The sequence below is a fragment of the Camelus dromedarius genome, chromosome X (genome assembly GCF_036321535.1).
Source record: "Camelus dromedarius isolate mCamDro1 chromosome X, mCamDro1.pat, whole genome shotgun sequence".
In the NCBI taxonomy this organism is placed as follows: Eukaryota; Metazoa; Chordata; class Mammalia; order Artiodactyla; family Camelidae; genus Camelus; species Camelus dromedarius.
This window is the reverse complement of record NC_087472.1, coordinates 107,094,364-107,118,823: the sequence shown is the minus strand read 5'-3', so window position 1 is coordinate 107,118,823 and position 24,460 is coordinate 107,094,364. Positions and strand designations below refer to the sequence as shown.

General features: G+C 38.0%; 1 protein-coding gene across 1 annotated transcript in view; it reads right to left on the bottom strand.

Moving 5' to 3' along the window:
- The window catches only part of MID1 (midline 1), a 577,456-nt gene that overhangs the window by 375,334 nt on the left and 177,662 nt on the right, over positions 1-24,460 (bottom strand). The window contains exon 4 of the mRNA XM_064482590.1: positions 4,809-4,871. The gene's annotated coding sequence lies outside the window, so the exon portion shown is untranslated. The remainder of the gene's footprint in view (positions 1-4,808; positions 4,872-24,460) is intronic.

The following is a 24,460-nucleotide window of genomic DNA, read 5'->3' as shown; positions in this document are numbered from 1 at the left end:
TTTCTGTATATATTACTACATTGTTTTTTTGTTTTGTTTTGTTTTGTTTTTTAGTTTGTAAATATAGTGAATTACACTGGCTGATTTTCACATTTTATGCCAGCCTTCTTTACTGGGAATAACCCCACATGGGCATCATGTACTATCCTGTTTATATACTGTTGGACTTGATTTGCTAAAATTCCATTTAGAATTTTTTTGAGAAGCACTAGTCTAGTACATATTAAATACTCAAAAACTGTTAACGACTCCTCTGCTCAAATATACATACCTCTTCTATGGTTGCTGTTTTTCTGTGTTGTGATAAAGTAAACTATAAAAAAACATGCCCAGTAGTACATTTAAGCACCTGGGCAAACTTAATTTACCTGTTAAGAGTTGTCATAGGAATGCAGGTTAAATTACACTTAAACCTAAGCTGAACTTCTATTTCTTAGCTACATGAAAATAATGAGCACATGTTCCTTCCTGTCTGTAACAAAGGGTTTCTGGAGCTGAGGGTTTACTTGCAATCTCAAATTTCTTTCTGGTTTTCTACGTTCAGTGTCAGACTTATACAAACAGCAGAAAAGCCCACCTTTCAAAACCATGGCTAATGGGGGTGTCTTTACACCCACACAGGATAGTAGGGTCAGGCTTCCAGTAGAGAGAACAGGGGAATCCATCCAAATACATTATGTTCTGTTAAATCTCACACTTGAGATCCATTCACCCCTGACTACACATTATGTCCAATTCACATTCTATATAAACAAGGCTGTTACGCAAACGGACAGAATTCCAGTGCTCGTAACCTTCCACCCTCTTCCTACACATTAAGCAAAACCAGGGACAAGCTGATGCAGGAGCAGACAACTGGTCTTCAGATTGAGTCCTGTGTGTCATCACCTTCCAACATTTCCTGAGTTAGTGTCACGGGCTGCATAACACAGCCATTCAAACTGCCCGAGCCCAAAGGAAAAGTCATCCCTTCTGTTACCGCCCATAGACTGTTTACACAACAGTGAGATGTCACCATGCCTCATCCCCAAACCACCAGCCCTGGGCAGCAGCTGAGTATTAGGAGGCCTGGGAGAAGGGAGACAGCGAAAGAATCAGCAAATGTTTGTGGGTATAGGCGGGGCAGTCCATTGGCCATAACATATAATGTAATATTGTTAGAGCAAGCAGATAGCTAGATATGAGCAGAGAAAGGGGGACACAGACCAAATGGCAGGAATTGGGCAGAAAGGATGGGCACAAGCCAAATGCAGGAAACCACACATCGTGTAAGCACCGGGGGTCCCTGGGCAGAGAAAGAAAAGCAGGAACTTCTAGGCTGATAAGGGGTCACACCTTTTGGGGTGATGAGTGGCCTGGGGACCAACAAAGAAAGGTGACAAAAGGCAGGAATTTCCAGTGTCCGAATGTAACCTTCTGCTCATCATGCCCTCATTTCAATAAAATTAGCCTTAAGATCAGAAGTACCCATCGTGCACCAATGCCATGAGACTTCAAATCCAGACTAAATAAGGACGAAAATCCCTCCTCCCTTTGGGAAGGTAGAGTTGGGATGATAATCAGGGAAAATGACCTGAACTCTTTCCTTCCCAATGAATATTCCACCCATTCATTTTTACACCCTATGTAACTAACTTGCTAAAGAAACACAGGGCAGCAGTGCACCTGAGCCTGCCCACTCTCCCCTTGAGAGTGTACTATCCATCCTTTAATAAATTCTCACTTTACTTTTTTTAACCACTGCATCTTGTCTCTGAATTCTTTCTGGGATGAGACAAGAACCTGGAACACCGGTTGCATCCACTGGCAACAATATAATCTAAAATCTCTAGATAGAAAACAATGTTTAAGCTTAGCACATCTGTGTCTCAGAACCTGGAACATTCACAGTTACATTCCATACCACGTTGAAGCATTCAGGGTGTGGTGGCAATTTAATCCCAATGGTCTTAAACACTTGTAAGGCAGGCTTGGTGCGCCTTCCGATTAGTCTTCTGAACATCTTTTGAAAGATCCTAGCTAAGTTTCAAAAGTAACTACTATAATTGAATCTAGTATTTTGTAATCAACTTTAGGCATGGTTGATTGGAAGTATACTTCTAAAATGAATCATGGCCCTACTACTTACCGAATTTTTTTTTTTCATTCTCTTGGTCTCTATTTGCCATAAATTCTAGGCAAAGATAGGATGATAAATTAGTAGAAGTTTTGCTTCCCAAGAGATATTGCTAAGTAAGCACTGAGCTATTTCTCATGAGCACCATATTTCTAAATGTAAGCATTAAGTGAAAATGAAGCATTTTCTCCACCATTTCTCATGACCAACTTAATCTGAATGCATATTATTTCATTCAACTTTTTTGGGAATGCTATCTGGGTGTCCAATGCAAAGTTCTAAATTTAACATAGCATTCTTTAAAGTCGTACCCCTTGTATTTTATTTCACTCGTTTTTTTCACGAGAAAAAAAATTTCATTTGTAAACCAACCAGTAAGCATAAAATAAAATAAATGTGGTGAAAGTTGACAGTAGACTTTCATGTATGTGTCAATAGGTGGTGAAAGGGATCATCTGATCTGTTAACACCTCATTTTTAGATCAGTCCCTCCATAAATATGCTTCTCGCATCTCAGAAAGAACAAGAAAGGAAGACATTTAAACTGGGTTTACTGGATAAGTCCAAAGCTTTGTGAGATCTGAAGCCTTGAAACCATAGGTCCTTGGTGTTCAAGTTGTGACACAAATTGATTCTAATCCTGCAGACTGTTATTTAAAGGAACATGTTCTTATCTGTTCTTGGTTCTCTGTATTTCTTTGTTTCGGTTTTTAAAATTTCAATTTATTGAAATTTCTTCACATCTGGCAAATGTCTGTACAGTAGAGGGGAAAAGGAAGGAGAAGGAATGGGAAGAAGGAAATACACTTGGGATGGGTAAGCAGGAGTTCCAGAAATATTTTTCACGTGAATTTCCATACCAAGCCAATAGTAATGAGGACTAGTTACATGCCAGGCACTGGGCGAAGCATACAAGGCACCATGCTAGACAGACATCAAAGAGACAGCAAAGAAACACAACAGTTTGGCAGACACACTGACTTAAAAACCCATTTGCACAAGCTCGAGAGAGCCTGTTGTCTCCTGGGGAGGCTTTGGCATGGACAGAAGAAAACATCAAAGACACTCCAGACTTCAAATCCCTTCCAAGGGTGCGATCAGCAGGACAGGAAATGGGAAAGCCATCCTAGAAGGGATTTGGAAGGGAAGGGGCTTATCCAAGGACGCCTCTGGGCCTGCACATGAGCTCTTGCCATGTGTACATTCAACAGACGTGAGATGGTGAACAGCTTGGCACCCAGTCAGTAGCAAGTCTTGCCCTTAGCCCCCCACCAAGAAACTGCGGGGAATAAGGCGACACGAGAAAAGGTAAATCAATGAGAGTGTTTTGTAATCTTCGGGGTCGACTTAATATTTTGAAAGGATCCCACAGAACCAGAAGGCCACATTCTAAAACAACAGAAGCATAAATAAACAGTCAAAGATAGAAGCCCAAAGGGATAGGAGAAGAGCCAACTCAACCAAGAGGAAACGAACAAGTAGAGTTGACCTGCAGTAATATCTGGCATGCTAGACTAAAACTCCCGGTAACCCAGCAGGGTTATTCATGCTTGGAGCTCCTCAGTATGACCGAGGAACCAAAAGGTGCCACCAAACACAAGGAAAGGCCTTTAATTCCATGTCGCTGGGAAATAATGACCGACTCTGAAATCTGCCCAGGTTCAGAGCCCAAACAAGGCTGAAATGTCAATGTAACCTGCCACTGAAGTAAGATGGGAAAAATGAATTTGACCAAGCTTTGTTTCGAAACCATAGCGCCTACAAAAGCAAGGGACAGGTGCTTTCTTGAAGAGATAGGAACATGGAAGCAAATGTATGGGTTACACTGGATGTATCTTGATTGTATGTACTGTGTTTGTTGATTAAATCCAGTAATACACATTACATACGCATGTGTATATACACAATATTTACATGTTTCAAAATAAATTAAAATATAAATGTTAATTTTAAAACATTTTAAACTGAACAAAGCTAAGCGTTTAAAATAAAGCCACAGCCAGTGGGGAATTTTTAAATGAGCCCCCAGGCCCAGTAATCCTTTCTTCTGCAAACTTAGTTAGCAAAGACTCAAGCATGTGGTTTCGACGCCATGTAATGGTCAAGCTTGGAGTTTCTGGAGTGAAACCTTCAAGCCTGCAACATCAGCTTCACTACTATCAGTAGAGACTTAGAAAAGTTCCAGACCTCAAAAAAACATAGCTATAATATCAGTACTTACCTTATGCCAATTGTGGGGACTGAGTGAGATAATGTATGTCAAGCACTAGACTGGACCCTAGCACACAGTAGGGACTCAACAGACATTCACTATTAATATGACAAATCTACCAGAAATCTACAAATACAGATCATAAACCTATGCCCCATATCCCTGTCAAGTGTCCACAGCAACTAACAGAGCAAAGAGTAACCAGTAGTATTTAATACATGCCTGTTATTTGATTTAGAACTTTGGTAACCCATCAACTGTTTGATTCCCCAAATCCCACAATATAAACAGACATAAAACAGAACATTTCTTTTTTTCTATGTGGTTATTTCCATCAGTTATTAAACAAATGCATTTTTTTCAGTGTACCTAATTTTTTTGTTTCATTTCATCTTCTTAGAACAGAGTAAATGTCTGTTCCTTGTGGTAAGTATGAAATCCCATAAATAATTCTCCTAAATGTCAGCATGATATTAGTACCTTAAAACAACGTTCCTCAAGATTTCTTCAAGGAGCAGATTCTCCAGATGTGAACAGGTACTCCTATTAAAAAAAAAGAATTTTATATTAATTTAAAATGTTGGATTAAACAATGTCAATCAAGCATGTAGAATTTACCAGAGCCTTAAATATGCCAATGTGTGCTATGGATCTCCAAGAGATGAATATAAAATGCCACGTTTCCCCAAATCACTTGTCCACACAGCTCTGTTTTGCATGGAATTACCGCTTTCACAGAACTATGATCCTTAGATAGAACTAACACTGTACAATAGATACCTTGGGACACCCTATCTTAGAAGGAACACCTGAAATCTACTGATTTTACCCTGAAAAGTGGGGTCATATTCTCACAAGAACACAATCACTTTTCTACTCAGATGGTCTGCCTAGAAAGCAATAGTAGCTACAAAAATGTCAGTGCGCTAATCCCCAGTGTTGATCCTGATAATTTTGCTGGTTGGGAAAGCTCCTCCTGCCTCTATAAGCTCAGGAAATCCAAATTCTTCAGAGGATGAACGTAGTACTGTTTTCAGTCAAGGTCATCACTTGTTTTGCTAAACATGGCATCAGTGCATGCAATGAAAGATAACAAAATCTACATTTGTATCACACTCTCCACAGTTATTTAAGCCTGCATCCCAATTCTGTCTCTTGGTCAGTGCTTCCCAAACTTTAGGATAATAATCACCCATGGAACTTGGGATAAATAGTGATTCTTGAATTCTCCCAGCCCACGTGTTTTGAAATGCTTCCCTGGTGAGCTTATGATCAAGCATCATTGGGAAATTCAAACTTGGCTGCACATTACAAACCTTCTTACTTTTTGGAAAACACCAGAATCCTAACAAAAACCCTACTGAATCAGAAGTTCCAGAGGTGGGTTGGGTATCTGTATTATTTTTTTTAAACATCTAAGAAATCTGTAGAGCGGGTTCTTGAAGGGGAACTGCTATCATCTACTGACAGAGCCCAAGGAGAACTACAGGGCAGCTCTTCCAACATTAAGTCCCAGGATTCTTCCACAGGATCACTTAGTACTGGCCACAGGGTTCTGACCAGCATGGCACCCTATACATGGGAGAAGCTCAAATCCATACTAATGAAGAAGAAAGGAATGTCACTAGTAATATCTAAAACAAAATAAAGAATTTTCTTTGAAAACAGTCAAAGGTGAGAGTAGGAAATTTGTCCAAAAAGCCCCAACATGGTTTGATCAAGAGACTCTTCTCTAGAAGATGTGGTCATTCTATTTTAGCTTCCAGCAGTGTAAAATAGCTCCTTAGGTTTGCTGTACATAGCATGAAATATCTTCCCAAATTTCAACAAGCAGTATTCTGACTCTTGATGTGGTTTCCCAATATATTTCCATCTGGGTTTGGTCCCCCAATCACCTTGAGCCTGAGTCTGTTTAGAATGAGCTCTCTACTACAGCCATTCTTCTGAGTGGAAAACGTGTGAACCTTGCTAAAAAGAAGACTCACGACTGGCTATTGGGCACTGGACACTGCATGCTAGAGAAAAGCAATCTCAACACAGGTTATGGAACTAATGAATCATTCTGCCAACCTTGAAAATCTTTTATTTGGATAATTAGCAAAAAATGGTAGAGTATTGGGAAGTAAAAGAGGACTAAAAGGGAATTTCTGGAGCTAACTTTTAAAAACATGATTGTCAAAAGATATCCCTCAGAAACCAAGATATAATTTTTTTTAATGGTTCATCTTTTCTTTTGGAGATAACTGTAGACTCATGGAAAGGTTTCAAAGACAGCACAGAGAGTTCCCATACACCCTTCACCCAGCTTCCCCTATTCTTAACATCTAAGGAATTAACTTTAGCATCAAACTATTAGCAAATGTATAAAACTTATTCAGAGTTCACCAGTTTTCCCACTAATGTCCTTTTTGTTGTTGTTGCTCCAGGAGCCCATCCAGGACTTCACAGTGCACTAAAGTGTCATGCCTACTTAGTCTCTTCTGATATGTGAGAGTTCCTCTTTCTTTCCAGACCTTGACACTTCTGAAGAGTGCTGGTTGCTTATTTTATAGAAAGCCTCACAGTTTGGGTTTGTCTGATGTTTTCTCATGATTAGACTGAGGTTGTGCATTTGGGGCAAGAATACTAGAGAAGTGATGAGCTCTTCCCAGGTATCATATCTGGGGGTGCACAGTATCCACAGGTATTACTGGTGATGTTATTAACTTTGATCACATGCCTAAGCTGGTGTCTGTCAGGATTCTCCACTATACCTATTTCTTCCATTTGTAATTATTAAACATCTTGGGAGAGACATTATTTAAGCAAATATCCTGTTTCTTCTTAGATAGTTGCCCCTCATTTTAACAGCCACTGGTGGATTTTGTCTGAAGTCGTTATCACTTTGGTTTTCTAATCCATTTTGAACTATTTTATTTAGAAATTCTATTTTCAATTTCCTTATTTTTTCTATTAATAAAAGTAGAAATAAAAATAAAATTAATAAAATTGGAATTCTTCTATAAGGAAGAATAATTAATAAAATTAATAAAATTGGAATTCTTCCATAAGGAAAAGTGCTGGCTTTCCCACCATCTCTACATCCATTTGTGATAAGAGATGGAAAGGACAAAAACAGACTACACAATTTTAGGTAGACCAGTAGGACAGCACATATATACATATATGTATATATGTGTCTGACTGGGTCTTCAGGACATGATGCTATACCACCATTCCCTGAGAGGATCCTACCCTAAAGACAAGCAAAACACACACCAGACAAGGAAAATCTTCAAGTTTAAACCTGAATGTAGAGGTTGGGCAGAGATGGCAGTGTGGTGGTGATGCAAGGAGCAGGTATTCCTGGTGGTGTCCATCTCAAGAGGATGGAAATGCTAGCCAGGAAGAAAAGAATTTCTGGGCTTCAGAGGGTATAGGCAGAAAAGGTTAAATAGGTTGATGGCAATTGGATGCTTGGTCAAAAAACAAGTCATTAGCAAGAGAGTGCAGACAAAAGGTGGCAGGGCCAGTGAAGACATTCTAGAAAGAACACAGGCCAAGATCTCATAAAGATTAGGACAGAAACTGAGGGATGTGGGTGCAAGCAAGCAAGCCAGGCAAATGTGATGAAATGAGAAAATAGAAAATATTAGCATAGTCAGAACTGCCCTCTGTGAAGGGCCGGAGAATAAATATTTGGGGCTTGCAGGCTGTACAGGCTCTGGCCCACCAGCCAGTTCAGTAGCTGTAGCTCGGACGCAGCCACAGACAACACGTGAAGGAGTGGGCGTGGCACGCTTTCTTTGCAGTGAGTCAGTTTGGCCTGTGGATTGTAGTTTCCCTATTATGAAGCAAAAAAACACCAACATCCCACCTGAGGCCAAAATGTCCTTTGGGCTCTACACACAATACCTCTTGGTTGGTCCTGTCTTTACTTAAAAACATCCCCAAGGGGCAGAGAACTGAAAAAATGACTACAGTCAGTTCAAACAAGGCATAACAATTTGGGGGATCCTTGATAAGGAGGGGTATTAGAGTTACTCTAGTTATTGCTCTGTATCGAGAGGGGTGAGTATTACCTCAGAATTTAACCAGATTACTTATGTTTACAATACAGTCCTCCAAATAAGATACAGGATCTACTTTTACTTGGGAGTCAAATTTTAGCAGTGCCTTATGTTGAGGTTCTTGAGATGTCTTGAACCAAAATTGAATATAAGCCACGATTATTATTAAATGGCCCTTTAACTTGGAATTTTATGATATGAGTAATCTGAACCAAGTTCTTGCCTTATTATTTCAGTAGGTTGAAATAAAGGAAACAGTAACATTCTCTCCATCCTTTGATTCATCTCTGGCCTGGTGTTTTGTTTAATGTTCTCCTTAAACATTATACCTTTGAAATACAAGCTTTTAGAACATAATGGTGCCTAAATAGAGGCAGATGAACCAGAGGAGAACTTCAAATCATTTCGCTCTAGGAGAGTTAGAATACACAGAAAACGAACCCTTTTAGGGGTGAGATATCACTTATATTTTCCTTGTACCCTCTGGGCTTTTCTTGAATCTCTGAAATCCCTTCTAACTGGAATCTCCATGAAGGTATTTCTGTATATTTATTCTCAAGTGGCATAAAAACATTTGAGAAGTCTTTACTAACTTAATTTCATATCTTATAATTTTAGAAGCCTTGGAGGTTATTTGAACACAAACATAATGCAAGATAGACAAAATGCTTACCTGCTCATCTGGGGGATGAATAAAAAGAGAAAAATACCTTTCAGTCTTTTTAGTTTCCATAATGTCTTATTAGTTCTCTGGAAATTTAATTTTGAACCTGTATCATACTTTGGAGATTTGATTTGAAGCAAAACAGCCAATTTCAGTAAAATATCAAAAAGATGTTTTCCCGTTTTAAATTTCATTAGACTGAATATTGGTGTAAGACACACTTGGATCTATGTCTTAATCTACTATTCTGTAACATGGGAGTTGAAATATTAAGCAAATTGTTTTTCATGTAAGAAACTTGTCAGCAATTTGCTTTTAGCTTGTGAAAACAAAATAATAGTCTCACATCCAAAACCAGGAAACAGACTATAGAATCATTTGAGTCTCAGGGCTGCGAATACTCCGATTATTAAATCCATGCATTCCTTTGGGCATAAATTAAATAGGCCACAGGGCAGCTGGAGGGTGACCACAGCTTGACAAACCTTATGGTTCAGCAGATGTGGTTATAAGACACCACTTCACTGAAAAATATTCAGCACTAAGCAATTTTAGGACTACACTCTGAGGTTTTGAATTAAAAACTTGGAATTTCCAATAGAAAAGGAGTGGGATTCTATCATATTGGTCTTGGGATACAGAAATATTTACTTGCCTCAAGTAAGCAATAATATGAACCAACAGAGTACTTCAAATTGCAGTATTTCTACAAATCTGTAAGTCATGAGCTGAGAAAGGTTTTCAGCACATGCAATGACCCTATTTCAGTTTCTTTTTGTTGACTTCCAGATACCCAGGGGCTTTCCGTGGTGTATATATTAGAAGGCTTCATATGGGTCATTTGCTTTAAAAGATCAGCTCAATATTTAAGTAAATTATTTGAACAGTGTATTCTCTGATTTGGAAAATAATGTATTCTCAAGTAAGTGTAGAATTATTGAAATGTTCCAAGATCTTAGAGGAAATATCACAGCCACAATCATTTCCTTGGCTGTGGAGCTGAACACTATCATTCATAATATACATTGAGAAATTCCATAAAATCAGGAAACACACAGGAATCGAGTAAGTACCTAGACGTGCAGGAGAAAAGGGGCGAAGGAACTTCAGAAACAATCTAATGTCAACCTCATGCTTCCAAGGTTTGGGTTAATAAAAACTGAGTCAGACCAGCAGTACTCCTTTGATCTAGATCAACACTTCCCACTCTAATTCCCTGGCTATGAGAGGAAAGTGAATTTCCAGATTTCTCTTTGTAAAGAAAAAAAAAATGGGAAAGATGCTGACATACTCCTTCAATGGTTTTAGAGCTTGTGGTTAAATTTATGAAACTCGTCGAGTTACAATCGAATATTTACATAAAACAGGAAGGAGGGGCTGATGAAATTAACATGTCCAAAAGTTACAAAGGAAAGCTCCAAGATGAGGCAGGATTGCCTATAATTTCCTCAAAGGGCACTGGTTCCCTTCCTGGGGGATAATTTCTAGTAGGTGAAATACTTAGTGCAGAGAACTTGTTTTGTTCTACTTCCTCGCTTACCTTCCCATGGAATATTCAGAGTATCGCTTACTGGTTTTATTAGTCAGGACTCTGCTTTCCCAGTCACAATAATATTTATTTTAAAATATTCCTGTTTACTTGCAGTGTCTTTGAAGACGACCATATAAAACTTCATCACCCCAACTCATACAGATGAGTGAAGACCAAGAAGAAGAAAAGTCGTGTTCCCATTGCCTAAGAAGTTGGCGGTGTCTCTTCACTAGACTGTAAGTTCCGTGGGGGCAGGGATATTAAGTATTTGCCCTTCGGGCACTCACATGTGGTTTGTGCATTATATACCAATTCAATAAATATTTCAGCCTGATTGATTACATCTGGGGTTATCAGCCCCTGTGCAATGTGTTTCCACTACTTATTACCAATTACACTTCACGACGACTTTTCTAGTCAGGCAATATTATCCCCATTTTATAAAGTCCCAAGATCACATAGGAAAGCAAAAAGAATTGGGATTAGATACTAAGCTTTCTTATTCCAAGTTTATTACTCCCACCCACATCAGCCGCCTAAAATGGTATTCAGTGGACAGAAGCAGTTGCAAAGTCTTTTCCCATGGTAGCAAATGAAGTATAATGTTTGTATCTTCCCATTTTTATCTGAATATCTGATATAGGAATCCTTCCTTAACCACAGAAAAGGAAGCATTTTGAGATCCATTATTTCTTTCAACTTTGAAGGAACAGAAACATCATCAGTTAGTTATTTGGAGAAAAAGCTTCCCAAACTCCATTCTAACATTTTCCTAATCACGTTCCTGGTTTGAACATCGGCACTGAATTTGGAACCTGAAGCCTATTTCCTGTCTAAAATGGTTTTCATTCATTGAATTTGAACACTTGTTTTTTACTGCAAAGTTGTTTACAAAGCTGAGTTGCTGGAATTCATTTCTTTTAATGAACAAAAGAGTGGTGGAATATTTAGCTGGAAGGAATTCACAGAGAGCTGCATGCAACTGGCAGAGTTTTAAGGAAAAGATTTCAGTTCTAATGGAGGCCCCTCAGTCAAAACTGGAGGAACATTCAGGTAAAATTCTTTTAATGAAAGAACTGAGTAAGAGAGACGAGGACATTGGTAACCTCTTCCAACTAAACATAGTTGTTCTCATTCAAAAGAGTCATTCATTTAGGAAATATTAATGAGCATAAAATCCTTGCTCCATGCCAGGCATCAGAATACAAAGTTCACTAAGACTGATCTGTACTTATAAAAGATAACCAATAATTATATGTTTTTACGAAAAGTAGCAAATGACTGCTACTCTTAAAGGCAATTCATTGAAGTGAGAGCAAATTATATTCAGAACTCCAACAGGTAGAACAATAAAATCGATACGTAAGGCCAAGATTAGCTACACAGACAAGTCACCTTGAAGACCAAAACTTAACAGTTGATCTATAGAATATATGCATCATAAAGTGTTCCTTTTTTAAAATTAGTGAGGCTTCAATCTTTTCACTGAAATTGAGATATAATTCACATCCCATAAAGCTCACCATTTCAAAGTGAACAATTCATTAATTTTACTATATTCAGAGAGTTGTGCAATCACCACCGCTATCTAATTCTGGACCATCTTCATCACCCCAATAAGGAACTCTGTACCCTTTAAGCAGTCATTTGCTATTCCCTCCTCCTCTCAGCCCTGGCAACCACTAATTTACTTTGTCTCCATGGATTTGCCTATTCTGGACATTTTAGGTAAATGGGATCATAATTTGCAGTCTTTTGTGATTAACCCCTTTTACTGAGCATGATGTTTCTGAGATTCATCCACATTGTAGCATCAATCACTGCATTCCTCTTCATATCTGAATAATATTCCATTGTATGGATAGACCACATTTTCTCCATCTATTCATCAGTTGATGGGCATTTGGGTTGTTTGCACCTTTTGGCTATTATGAATAATTCTGTGATGAAACATTCATGTACATCATTTTGTGTGAACATGTTCCTTCGATATAATCAACTTAGAAACAAAGAAATGCAAGAGTCAGAAAGTTACCCAGCAGCAAGCCAACGACAGCAAATTGATCAGTAGTCTGTTCCTTTTGTTGTTAAATAGTATTCCACTGTAGGAAGATACCACTGTGTATTCATTTACCAGGTGTAGGATGTTTGGGTTGTTTCGAGCTTTTGGTAACCATGAATAAAGCCATTATAATCATTCAAATACAGGTTTTTGTGTGAATATAACTTTTAATTTCTCTTGAGTAAGTACGTAGGGGTGGGACTGGTGCATCATACAAGTCTATGTTTAACTTCATAAGGAACTGCTAAAATCTTTTCAAGGAAACCCAGCCATTTTGCATTTCTTTTTTTTTTTTTTTAACGTTTTGCATTTCTACCAGCAATGTATGAGTTCCTGTTGCTCCATATCCTAGCCAGCATATGATATTGCCAGTTTTTCTGTTTGTTTCTTTTGTTTTTAACCATTCTAATAAATGTATAGTGGTATCTCATTGGTAGTTTTGATGCTCCAAATTATCCTAGGTGGGTTTTTTAACATTGTTTTTTACTCAGCAAGTAACTTGTTCTGTTGTTACTGGTGTTTTTTCCCTAGCATTTTAAAAAACTTGTACAAACACAGACAGAATAGTATAATAAGTCTGCATAAATGAATCACCCAAGATTCCATGATTATCAATATTTTGCCAATTTGTTTCATTAAGCACCACTACCATTTTTGGGGGGGAGTTCTTCAAAGGAAATCTCATACTTTATTTCATTTCACTATTAAACATTTCAATATGAAGTGCCTGAATAACTTTAAAAGTAAAACAAAATGTAAGCAAAACAACAAAATTAACAATAATTCCTTAATGTCCTCTCATATTTAGTCCATGTTCAAATATCCCCAGTTGCCTCAGAATTATCTTTCTAAGAGTTACGTTAAATTTAATTTCCTTATGGCATTAACTGGAAGCTACAAAATCTGAGGTCCTACTTTCTCCAAATGATTGAGGTTCCACTCAATTTTCAGGAAGAGTTTGAAGTTAGTCCAGAATTTACCCAAGTTATAGTTTAGCTATTCCAAATTATATTTTTATTATTGCAGCAGCAGTTGGGGGTTATAAGACAGATACTAAGAAAGAATACAGAATTGGTATAACATTTAACTCACAGATCAAACACTTAAGAGAAGACTGTTACGATTAAACAGTGCAGCCAATTGATTCTGTTGGCAGTGAACACATGGGTTGGCTTTACTAGCTCAGGGTAGGGTAGAAAGGACAAATACAGAGGTGGGGACACAGGAAGGGGCTCTCTATTTGGCCACCAAGCAGGAGGACTTGCTTCTCTCACCTGGCATTGTTCCAAACAAGATTTGTTCATAGTAGGCACCCAAAACAACTGAATTATTCAACATTCTATCAAGAGGGGTGTGTGTGTATTTGGTATCAGGGGCTTCAGCCAAATGAAATTTTGGTTTTGTTTTGGAATAAAACCCAAATAAGAAATGTTTCCATCATGTCAGTTTGAACTTGCATTTGGCCACCAAGCAGGAGGACTTGCTTCTCTCACCTGGCATTGTTCCAAACAAGATTTGTTCATAGTAGGCACCCAAAACAACTGAATTATTCAACATTCTATCAAGAGGGGTGTGCGTGTATTTGGTATCAGGGGCTTCAGCCAAATGAAATTTTGGTTTTGTTTTGGAATAAAACCCAAATAAGAAATGTTTCCATCATGTCAGTTTGAACTTGCACTTTATTTAGTAAACACACAAGACTTTATTGTGTGAGTTCCATTTCAGTTCACAGTTGAGTCACACAAAAATACAGAAATTAATATGTAGATTTGAAGATAACCAATTTTGTGTGTTATGTTCTAATTTGTTAATGAATATTTCTGTTTAAATTACTGGTGGTCAGAAGACTTCTCTTCAATGAAACTGTACTGCTGTGTTTTCTGGCTCCCTACAGCCTCGAGCTCTTTTTTAACGTTTGCACCAAAGTATTTGCTTGCTCTATTACCGTTTAGTCCAGATAACAAGGCTCAAGTAAATGTAGCCGGCACAAAAATAATATAATCATTGTTTAAAATCAAACTTCAGAGCGGGTCAACATGGCATAATCTCCTGTCTAAGTGATCTGTAATTCGCCTCTCCAGATAGTCATCTTGCCCCTGGAGCAGTTTAAAAGGTAGTAGCTGCCAAAAATTGTTAACCATTAAACAAAGGTTTGCTTTTCTTTTATGTGGCAGGAACAAAGGTGCACTTCTAAATCTGTGTCCAAAAAATGTATAGGTTTCCAAGAGCCCTACCCACTAACTCCTGCTTTTGGTGGCCAGAACAAACCTTTTAAAGTGTTCTGGGGGTTTTGGTTTGGTTTTGGGGTTTTGTTTTGCCTTGGTTGGGTGATCTGAGCCAAGGTATGTGAGCTTTATTTCTGAGGGCAAAGCTGACATAAAGAAAACTTGGAAAACTCAAAAGAGTCCTGAAAGGAGGGTGCATTACACTGGAACATATTCCATCAATTGCCAGAATATTTAAGAACACTCACTGAGTCACCACCACGGGGAATGCCCTCCGCGTGAGGGCGAGAGGAGTTTTCATCATGGAGAGTGTACAAGTCTCCTATTGAATATTTAGCACTTATTAGGAGTCCACATATTTGCCTTTCATGGTAGCTAAAAAGTAAGCAATAGCATTTTTGTTAACTTTTCAATTTCATAAAGGTAGCCGACTGCATTACTTCCAGCTTCACTGCATTGTCAAGGCAACTCTACAGGACATGGCGTTTTAAGCACTAGGAGACTCGAGACTCATACACACACAGCGTCTGGTGGATCCAATGAGTCACCATTAGAAGCTGAAGATCTAAGTTTCTTTTTTTAAAACAAAGATTTATTAGGCTTTGACCATGTTCTAGGCACTATTCTAGTTCTTTCTGGGGGGGCAAGGGGGTTAGGTTTATTTATTTATTTATTTAAGAGGAGGTGCTGGGGATTGAACCCAGGACCTCGTGCATGCTAAGCACACGCTCTACCACTTCGGCTATACCCTCCTCTCTAGTTTCTAAGTTTCTGCTCAAGGCAGGTTTCCCCCAGGGCATTGTGCCTTGTCACAATTACATTTGGTTTCTGCCAAAGTTCTCTTTCTGGAACTTAGATTGTCTTTTTAGACTTTCACCAGTGGAAGGACAATGCCAGGTTTTTCATTAGTATAATGGACCCATTCGCCAAAGCTAATGGAATATGCTGTTACTCATCAAATTCCTTAGATTAAACATGTTCGCAAAGTCATTGCTTACTTCTACCTATTAGAACTGTCGGGGATTTTTTAGATGCCAGATGAAAGAGACAAAGGCAGTAATGTTTTATAATCAGGGTTTTTCAACCTCCTCGGCACTATGAACATGCAGAGCCAGATCATTCTTTGCTGCGGGGCTGCCCTGTGCACTGCGGGCTGGTGAGCAGCATCTCTGGTCTCCACCCACCAGATGCCAGTAGCCCCCACCCCACCCTAGTTGTGACAACCACAGACATCTCCAGAAAGTGCAAAATGTCCCTTGGGAAACAAAATAACACCCTGTTGAGAACCACTGTTTTATAACCAGCAAGACAAGTATCTATCTTCTGTCTTGATTATTTCTTCACTGATACATTCCACAGTCAACTACTATATAGAGTGGTGCTGGACACATAGTGGACCTAGATGTGATCTTCGCATGATGCTTATCTTCACAGAGCTTATAGATTGGTCTAGGAAGTCCAAAGTCCAACCTTGTTCCTAACACCTCCCTAGTAAGAGCCCTGAAGCACACTCAGTATAGGCTAGGACCCATTCTGTGAACTCACATCTAGCCTTGGCTCATGACCTCCCTATTTGCCTACAAGTTCCTAAAACAGAGTACCCATGTGGCCTCAGTGGCCACTCCAAAGGATGTTCCCACTCTCTTTTAAGCTCTCTCAGGGTGCTGAGTTTGTACCATTCATTACATTTAGTTTATAGATGCTATGTACAACTCATCATTTTCTTATAGCATCTCCCTTAGATGCCTGGCTGGTTGCCTGGATAGATGGTTGGGTCAATTATTGTCAAGCACCTTGGCAGCCAATCTAAAGAGTTTGGAGATAATTTTTTTTTAATATGAGAATGACATGACCAAAACAATTACTTAGAAATATCATCATGTGACATTGTGCTGGAAAGACTGGAGAAGGGAAAACCTGAAGCCATGGAGATAGTAACAAAATTATTTTATAGTCTCCCTTTGGATCAGTAAAGTATATTAGCAGAATGGGGGCAACGTGAATGAGAAAGAAAGGGACAAAAAGGAGAACTATCTCAAATAAAAAATAAATAAGATTTTGAAAGATGAAGTGATCATTACAAAGGAAATGGAAACCAAAGGACGCCGAAGTTCAGAGTATGGGGATCTAAAAACAGTTCCTCCATTAAATACAGATAGAAGAACAGAGACGAGCCAAAGATGTTCTGAAAAACAGAGGTCATCATTCTTCATGCAGCTTTCCTACTTTGAAAGAAATATAAATTTCCTACTCTTAAATTCGGCAGTAATCTAAGAGCAACCAAATTAAGGAGTCAGGTTAATTCATTCTCTGAATAGTATCACATGGAAAGCAATATGAGATAAGCAACACAATATGGATACAAGAGGACTTACAGGATCCCTCCACTGCTGTGAAGAGAACAGACAGACTATGGTGGGTCTGTGGTGGAAGCAGGGATATCATTTAGGAATTTTTTACATTAGACCCCGGTGTAATGAGAAGTGGTCAGATTAGAGATATGTTGTGAAGATAGAGCCAACAGAATTTGTAGATGAATTCAGTATAAGAAGTAACTAAAAAAAAAAAAACACACCCATAAGTTTTATGGCATGAATTACTGAATTTAGGGAAGTAGCCAGTTTCTGGGGATCAAAAATTCATTTTTTGACATGTTAACTTTAAGGAACTTATTAGATACGCAAAGATGTCAAGTAGCTATGTGGAGATATGAATGTAAAGTTAGGCATTTGGCTGGAAATAAAAACATGGGAGTGGTTATTGCACAGCATTCTTAATTGCAGACAACAGGATCCACTCTTGCCAGTTTAAATAGAAAAGGTATGTTCCAATAATTTGGGGGTGAGATACAACAACACCTGGATGTTATGTTGCCAGAAATAATGCAGCCATGGCAAATGTCCAACCACACCAGGGGAAAGTTCTAATGGAAACACCCTTGTTGCTACTACCCACTGTGACGTTAGAGACTCAACATTGGGAATCTATCTGACTTGCCTCAGACAAAGCAGATGTCTCAGCAATCATGAAAGGTGGCCCTATCTTTCCTAGTCATGACTGCACCCAAATCTTGCACCTGTGCATTTGAGTTACAGAAATTTGGTCACATGTCTCCACTCTTGCTACAAGAAAAACATACAATTTTAGCTTTACGCGCTTTCTAGTATTGGAAGGCAAGCTAGAGGGGTTTGGAGTGAGTATTGACTAAGTCAACTTGCTATATCTGATTCCGGGAGCCATTGGCATAGAGATGGTATTTACAGTTTTGGCATTGGGGGAGGCCACCTGGGGAGAGAAGAGGGACAGTCCCTGGGATGGGTCCTTCGGCACCTCAATACTTAGGTGTCCAGGAAGTAGATTGAGAAGGATCAGGTAGTGAGGAGAAGAAAAACCAGGAAAGTGTGATGTCCTAGAAGCTCGACTGAATTGAATGGTGTTTTGAGAACAATTAAGGACAAAGAACTGACTACTGGATTTGAAAACACGGAGATCATTCCTAATTTTAACAAGAGGAATTTAAATGGAGTGATCAGAATGGATGCAGAACAGCTTTGGAGAGGGTGACGTGGAGACAATGTGTATACAGGGGCAAAGATACACTGCTAGGAGTTGGACAGGGGAGATGGGACCTTTCAAAAAGGTCTTCTTTCCAAAGGGAGAGATTTAAAAATTAAAAATGAAAAGAAAAGGCACAACACAGCCACATTTTAAAACCAATCAACCCAGTTGTATATTTTAAATTGTCTCTTCCACAGAAATTGGTTTGTTTCCTGATCTTTGCGAGTACTATGCTTTAAAACACTTTTCCTAACCAGGTGCAATAGCCCCACGGGGGATTCCAAGGGATTTCTGTTTATCAGCTCATTGTGCTCTGAATCTTGAAACAAAGACAATCATCCTTTCATACCTGGAGAATAAAGTTTCTGACTTTGTTCACATTTCTCCTAAAGCATCCTTCATTTCAGCTTTCTCTCCTTTAACAAGCAAGTTCATCAGAAAACACTACCCTTGAAGTAATTGAGAAGAGGTGTTTACCTTAGAAAGTACTAGAATATGAAGCTCTTGCTATAATAACATATATCTCTTCATCTGCTGAAGCTCAGCTACTATGAAAACGTAACAAGCAACTGCTTCCATTCAACACTCCCAGCCCTCCCTAAAAGGAACATGTCTGAAGGACTGAGTGATTCAATCAATGTTAATACATTTTAATTTCCCAATACATTCTTGACAATTCAGGTGCCACAATTACTCCATTCGTGTCTCCCACTGGGCACCCCTATCTTTTCCCAAATTGTTTTTAGCTAGCATTGCCTTACCCGTGGAAATTAGGTTTGCTGTTAGGACAAATCAGAGAAGATTTTAAGGATGACATTAATTTAATAATTTTAGGAGTATTCTTTGATGCCTTTAATTTAAATATTGGAAGGAGCAGAACAGTCATTTGATTTTTTTCTTTTTTGAAAATAATGGCAAACTTTATTGGCATAAATCACAGGAATTGAAATGGGGGGAAAGCCAAAGGAAAAAAAATAGAAAAAAAGTCAAATTATCAAATAACCACTGACCCAGAGGGTGGACCTCTGAAACCCCACGCCCTCTAGGAGTGGGGACCGGGGCGGGCACTGTAAACAGAGTGGTAAGGCCTATGGGTAGAAGTGGAGACATGAGACCTGGTGGGGGGGCATGGCTGACCTTCCCAGACCCAGGCTGCTCCCCAGCCCTGCCACCAAGGAGGGACCCTCTTCAGAGACCACAGCACACTCAGCCTCTGCTGTATCTGGAAGCTGAGCCCTGCCTGTTTCATCCTTGGGGCTGATTTTTTTCACTGTCTGTTATTAACAGAAATCTTTTACTGTCTCTCAGAATTTGTCACTTAGTTAACTTTATAACTCCATTTTTTTCCCCAAAATAGTTCTCTTTTGCCCATTATCCCTAGACTTTGGCAGTTGCTGTTCCATACTCTGGTCCTATAGTTCTGTCTTTTCCAGAATTCCATATAAATTGAATCATATAATATATAGCCGTTGAGACTTTTTCTTTCACTCAGTACAGTGCTTTTGCAATTCATCTGTAGTGTGGTATTATTAGTTTGTTCCTTTTTATTGCTGAGCAGTATTCTATTTTACAGATGTATCACCACTTCTTTATCCATTCATCAATTGATATTGAGTGTTTCCAGTTATAGGTGATTATGAATAAAAATCTAAACACTTTCATGTTCAATTTTTTGTGTGGAAAAATGAAAAGAAACATCTTCATTTCTACTGGGTAAGTATGGAGTGGGGCTGCTGACTATAAAATAAGTGTATGGTTAACATTTACCCATACTGGTGGTGGTAACCCTTTTATATTCTAACCAGCAATTTATCTCATATCCTGAAAACTTGCTAAACCCACATATTAGTTCTAATAGGTTTTTTGTAAATTCTTAGGGATTTTCTACAGTCAATCATGCTGCTGAAAAAGGACATTTTTATTTATTTCTTTCTAATTATGCCCCTTTTTAAACAAATTTCCTTATTCCTTCAATGTTGGAATTGATGTTGACTAGAAGTAGTGAGAATAAACATCCTTGCCTTATTCCTAATATTGGGGAGAGAATATTCAATCTTTAGAGTGAAGCATGATGCTAATTATGGCAGTTTTTGTTAATGCCCTTTAGCAGAATGAGAACATTCTTTTTCTGATGATAAATAGATGCTGAATTTTGCTGAATGATTTTTCTGCACCTATCCAGATAATCGTGATGAGTTTCAGTCATGTTTGAAGGTTGAACTAACCCTGCATTTCTAGGATAAGACCTACTTGGTCATAACTTACTTTTTATTCATGCATTTTATTTGCTAATATTTTATTAAGAATTTTTATGCTTACTCTCATGAGGGATATTGGTCTGTTATTTTCTCTCCTTTAAATGTCTTTGTCTGGTCTTGGTTTCAGGGTAATGCTGGCCTCATAATTTGGATAGGAACATGTCTCATCTTTCTCTATTTCCAGGATAAGTCTATACAAAATTGTGTTACTTATTCCCTCAATACTTGTAAAATTTGCCAGTGAAGTCATCAGAGCCCACAGTTTTCTTTGTTGGAAGGTGTTCAACTACAAATTTAATTTCATTATTTGGTATAGTATTATTCATGTTACCCATTTCTTCATGGGTGAGCTTGAGTGATAGGTTTATGACTTTTGAGCAGTATTTTTCCTTGCATTTAAGTTATCAAATTTATTTGTATGAAGTATTCATAATAGCCCCATATTTCCCTTTTGACATCCTAAGGATTTTAGTGACATCTCTTTCATCCCTGATATTGTTAATTTGTGAGTTCTTTTTTCTTTAGTAGTTTGGATAGATTTTTTCATCAATTTTATTGACTTTTTTCCCCCAAAGAAACAGATTTTGTTTTCACTGATTTTCTCTTTTATCTCTTTCCAATTTCATTGATTTCTGGTCTTATCTTTATTATTTGCCCTTTTATTAATTGTTTTCAGTTAAATATACTCTTTCTGCCCTAATTTATTCAGGGAGAAGTTTAGGAAATGGTTTGAGACTTTTCTTTTTTAACATTTAATGCTATAAAATTTCCTCTTAGTGCTGCTTTAGATGCATTTCATATATATGTTGTCTATTTATTTTAATTATTTAAAATACTTTCTAATTTCTTTGTGATCTCTGTAACATATAGGTTGTCTAGAAGTGTGTTATTTCATTTCCAAACAGTTGGGAGATTTTCCGGACAGCTTCTCATTATTGATTTCTAGTCTAATTATTTTTGATTAGAGACATACTTTTCACATTTTAAACTGTTTTAAATTTGCTGATGCTTATTTTATGTTCCAGAATATGGTAAATTCATATTCTGTGTTTATCATATTTAGTTAAACATGTTTCACTACAGAAATATTCACATGATCGATTTCTTGGGGCTTCCCCCTCCTCCACTGTCGGTATTACATAATACACAGTACATGCACAATATATTCTTCCTAAAACTTGAAAAACTGTGAATTCCAAAACACATTTGGCTACAAAGATTTGGAATAAAAAATTGTGGACTGGTTTCTTGGTTATATTATCATCCATGTGATCCAAATATATTTATATTGTTTTTAGATAATCATCAACATGAAAACACATAAATAAAAAATTTTATAGAACAACTTGAAGACTCCAAAAAATATTTTCCTAGACCATGGAGACTGTAGTTCCCAGCCAAAACATCTTAGCAGTGATCAATTTATGATATAATAGTGTTGAGGTTTCTTTGGCTCTAGCTGCTTTTCTTTGCAGAGACCTCTTTTGAAATGGTAAGCTATCTGACATGCAAAAGTGAGTGGCACTTTTTGTTTTGGATTTTCTTGGACATGATCAGAATTGCCAAAGGTAACTTTACTGCTTTTCAGTGATAAGTACTAAAAATTCTAAGGAAATCCTTGGGGAGATGTAGAAGATAAACAGTTCATGAGAAATGAAACCTCATTCTAGATCAGAGTTAACTTGCTTACTGAAATTCTCTAATTGTCTATTGAAACTAAGAAAACTGTTTATTGAAATCAAGAGAGTTGACAGATTTAGAAAAACTTCTTACTAATACTATTCCCAAATCTGTAGTAAAAAAGTCAGAGTCAAAGAGTACATTTAAGCATCCTTACAGTTGCCAGCCTTAGCTCAGACTTAAGCAAATAATGTCAAACTTTAAAAAATTTTTGTTAAATGGAAATGATAACTAAAGGGAGCCCCAGTTGTGTACAATGATGGGTAAAGCCTCAAGATCAGCTAGTAGGAGTTCAATTAGTAAGTTTAATAGATACCATGTAGGTTAGCCAAGCTGATGGGCAGTAGCAAGATAATGCAGGGAGAGAAAGCAGGCAAAACTATAACATGGTTTGCATTCATTTAACCACAAGAATTCAAGGAATCAAGAGAATTGTGGGAAACTGACCAGATAACAGAAAGGTTGATGCCACAAGTACTCTGCACATTTTCCATTCCTGGTTGCCTGGGAACAAAGACACCCCTCCCCACCTTATTTCAATGATGGTATAAAGAGAAACTCATATGATAGTGAGGAGAACAGTAACTGGGGGTGGAGCAGTAGATCATTTGGTTAGCTCTATCTTGACAAACTCTTGAGCAGGAGTTTGCCTTTGATGTCATTAATGGAAAGATGTTAAAAGTTACTTTTAACTGGGTGTTGCTGATGTGTTGCTTCCCCTCTGGACTCTGAGCGGATTCCATCTCAAATAATAAAATGATGTAGTTATGCATCCAAGTTGAATTGCACCGTGTGGTCGTGGATCTCTGCTTAGAAGGTAAAGTCCAGGAAGCTAAGATCCAGGACTAGGAACAGATGGATGCCCCATCTTTTGGTGCTCTGTTTAAGGCAGGGTGCAGGTGTCAATGTCTCTATTGCTGGAATGACCCTCTCTCACGACCCTTGGGCTGGGGAGACAGGGTGGCGCATAGAAAGTCAATAGGGTATAAACAACATTCTTGACTGGGCACTCATTTTTCATTTATATCTCACAAGATTTTTTAAAAATCTAGATCAAGTCTTTTCAAGAACAAGTTACTAAACTCAACCTTTAGTAGGGATGTGACTGAGAAAACCCTGTTCTGATTCCACTTCCATTTCAAATTCAGGAAACATGCATACTCATTTGCCTCAATCTCGTCCACGTACCAATTAAACTTCTGGGGGCAGAATGGAGGTTTGGTTAAGGTAGGAATGCATAACATGCTTTGAAGAGAGAGAAAGGCCAAGCCAGGGCTGCAGGCAGCCATGACTAGAATTCTTAAGCCCTGTGAGAAATCAAGCTGTGTATAATTCTGTACTAGCACCGGCTACTCTCGGTTGCATTAAGTGACCACTTGGAGTGAAAGCAAAGTGCAGCTCCCCATGCTGAGCTGTACACCTGAATGCTCTGGAAAGTTGTCCTTATTTTATTCCCCTTCAAAACCCTACAGGCCTGCTGACCAGGTAAAATAATAGAACATATGGTCTTTATTTAGTTCCTTCGTGCTTACCGCCAAGACAAGAGGAGGTTGAAGAGTGAAGACCTCTTGGCTGTCTCCAATGCTTCCCTTTAATCTTACTTTATTTACTAAGAGCTAATAAAAAATCTGAAGTGCTTAACTCTCGAGTGTTGTTTTTCTTCTGGGCATTGGTATTTGATTTGTTCCTTGGCCTGAACCCCCCTTAATCTTTTTACTGCTGAATGTGCCATTGTGAACCTCCTTTTTAATGCTGTGTTCATTCTCCTTTCTTTGACATATTTTTCAGCATCTAAAAGTTGCTCTTTTCTAACTCTTATTCAAATTATTCTAAGTTATTTTAAGATAGAATTATATCAGATTTATAAAAGTAACAATTTAATTATAAAAGTAAAATTATAAATAATTTTGAAGAGGAGAAAATCATTTGTAATCTTACTGCCTAATTGAAGAAGCTCTTTATTTATTCTTTTTTTTAACATAAGCATTGCATTTTACATACTGACAGAGAGTATGTAGAATTCTGCCCCAAATGTCTTTCACTTCATATTATCCTATCAACATGCTTCTCTGTTTGCAAACTCTGCTTTATTATTATTAGGTTGG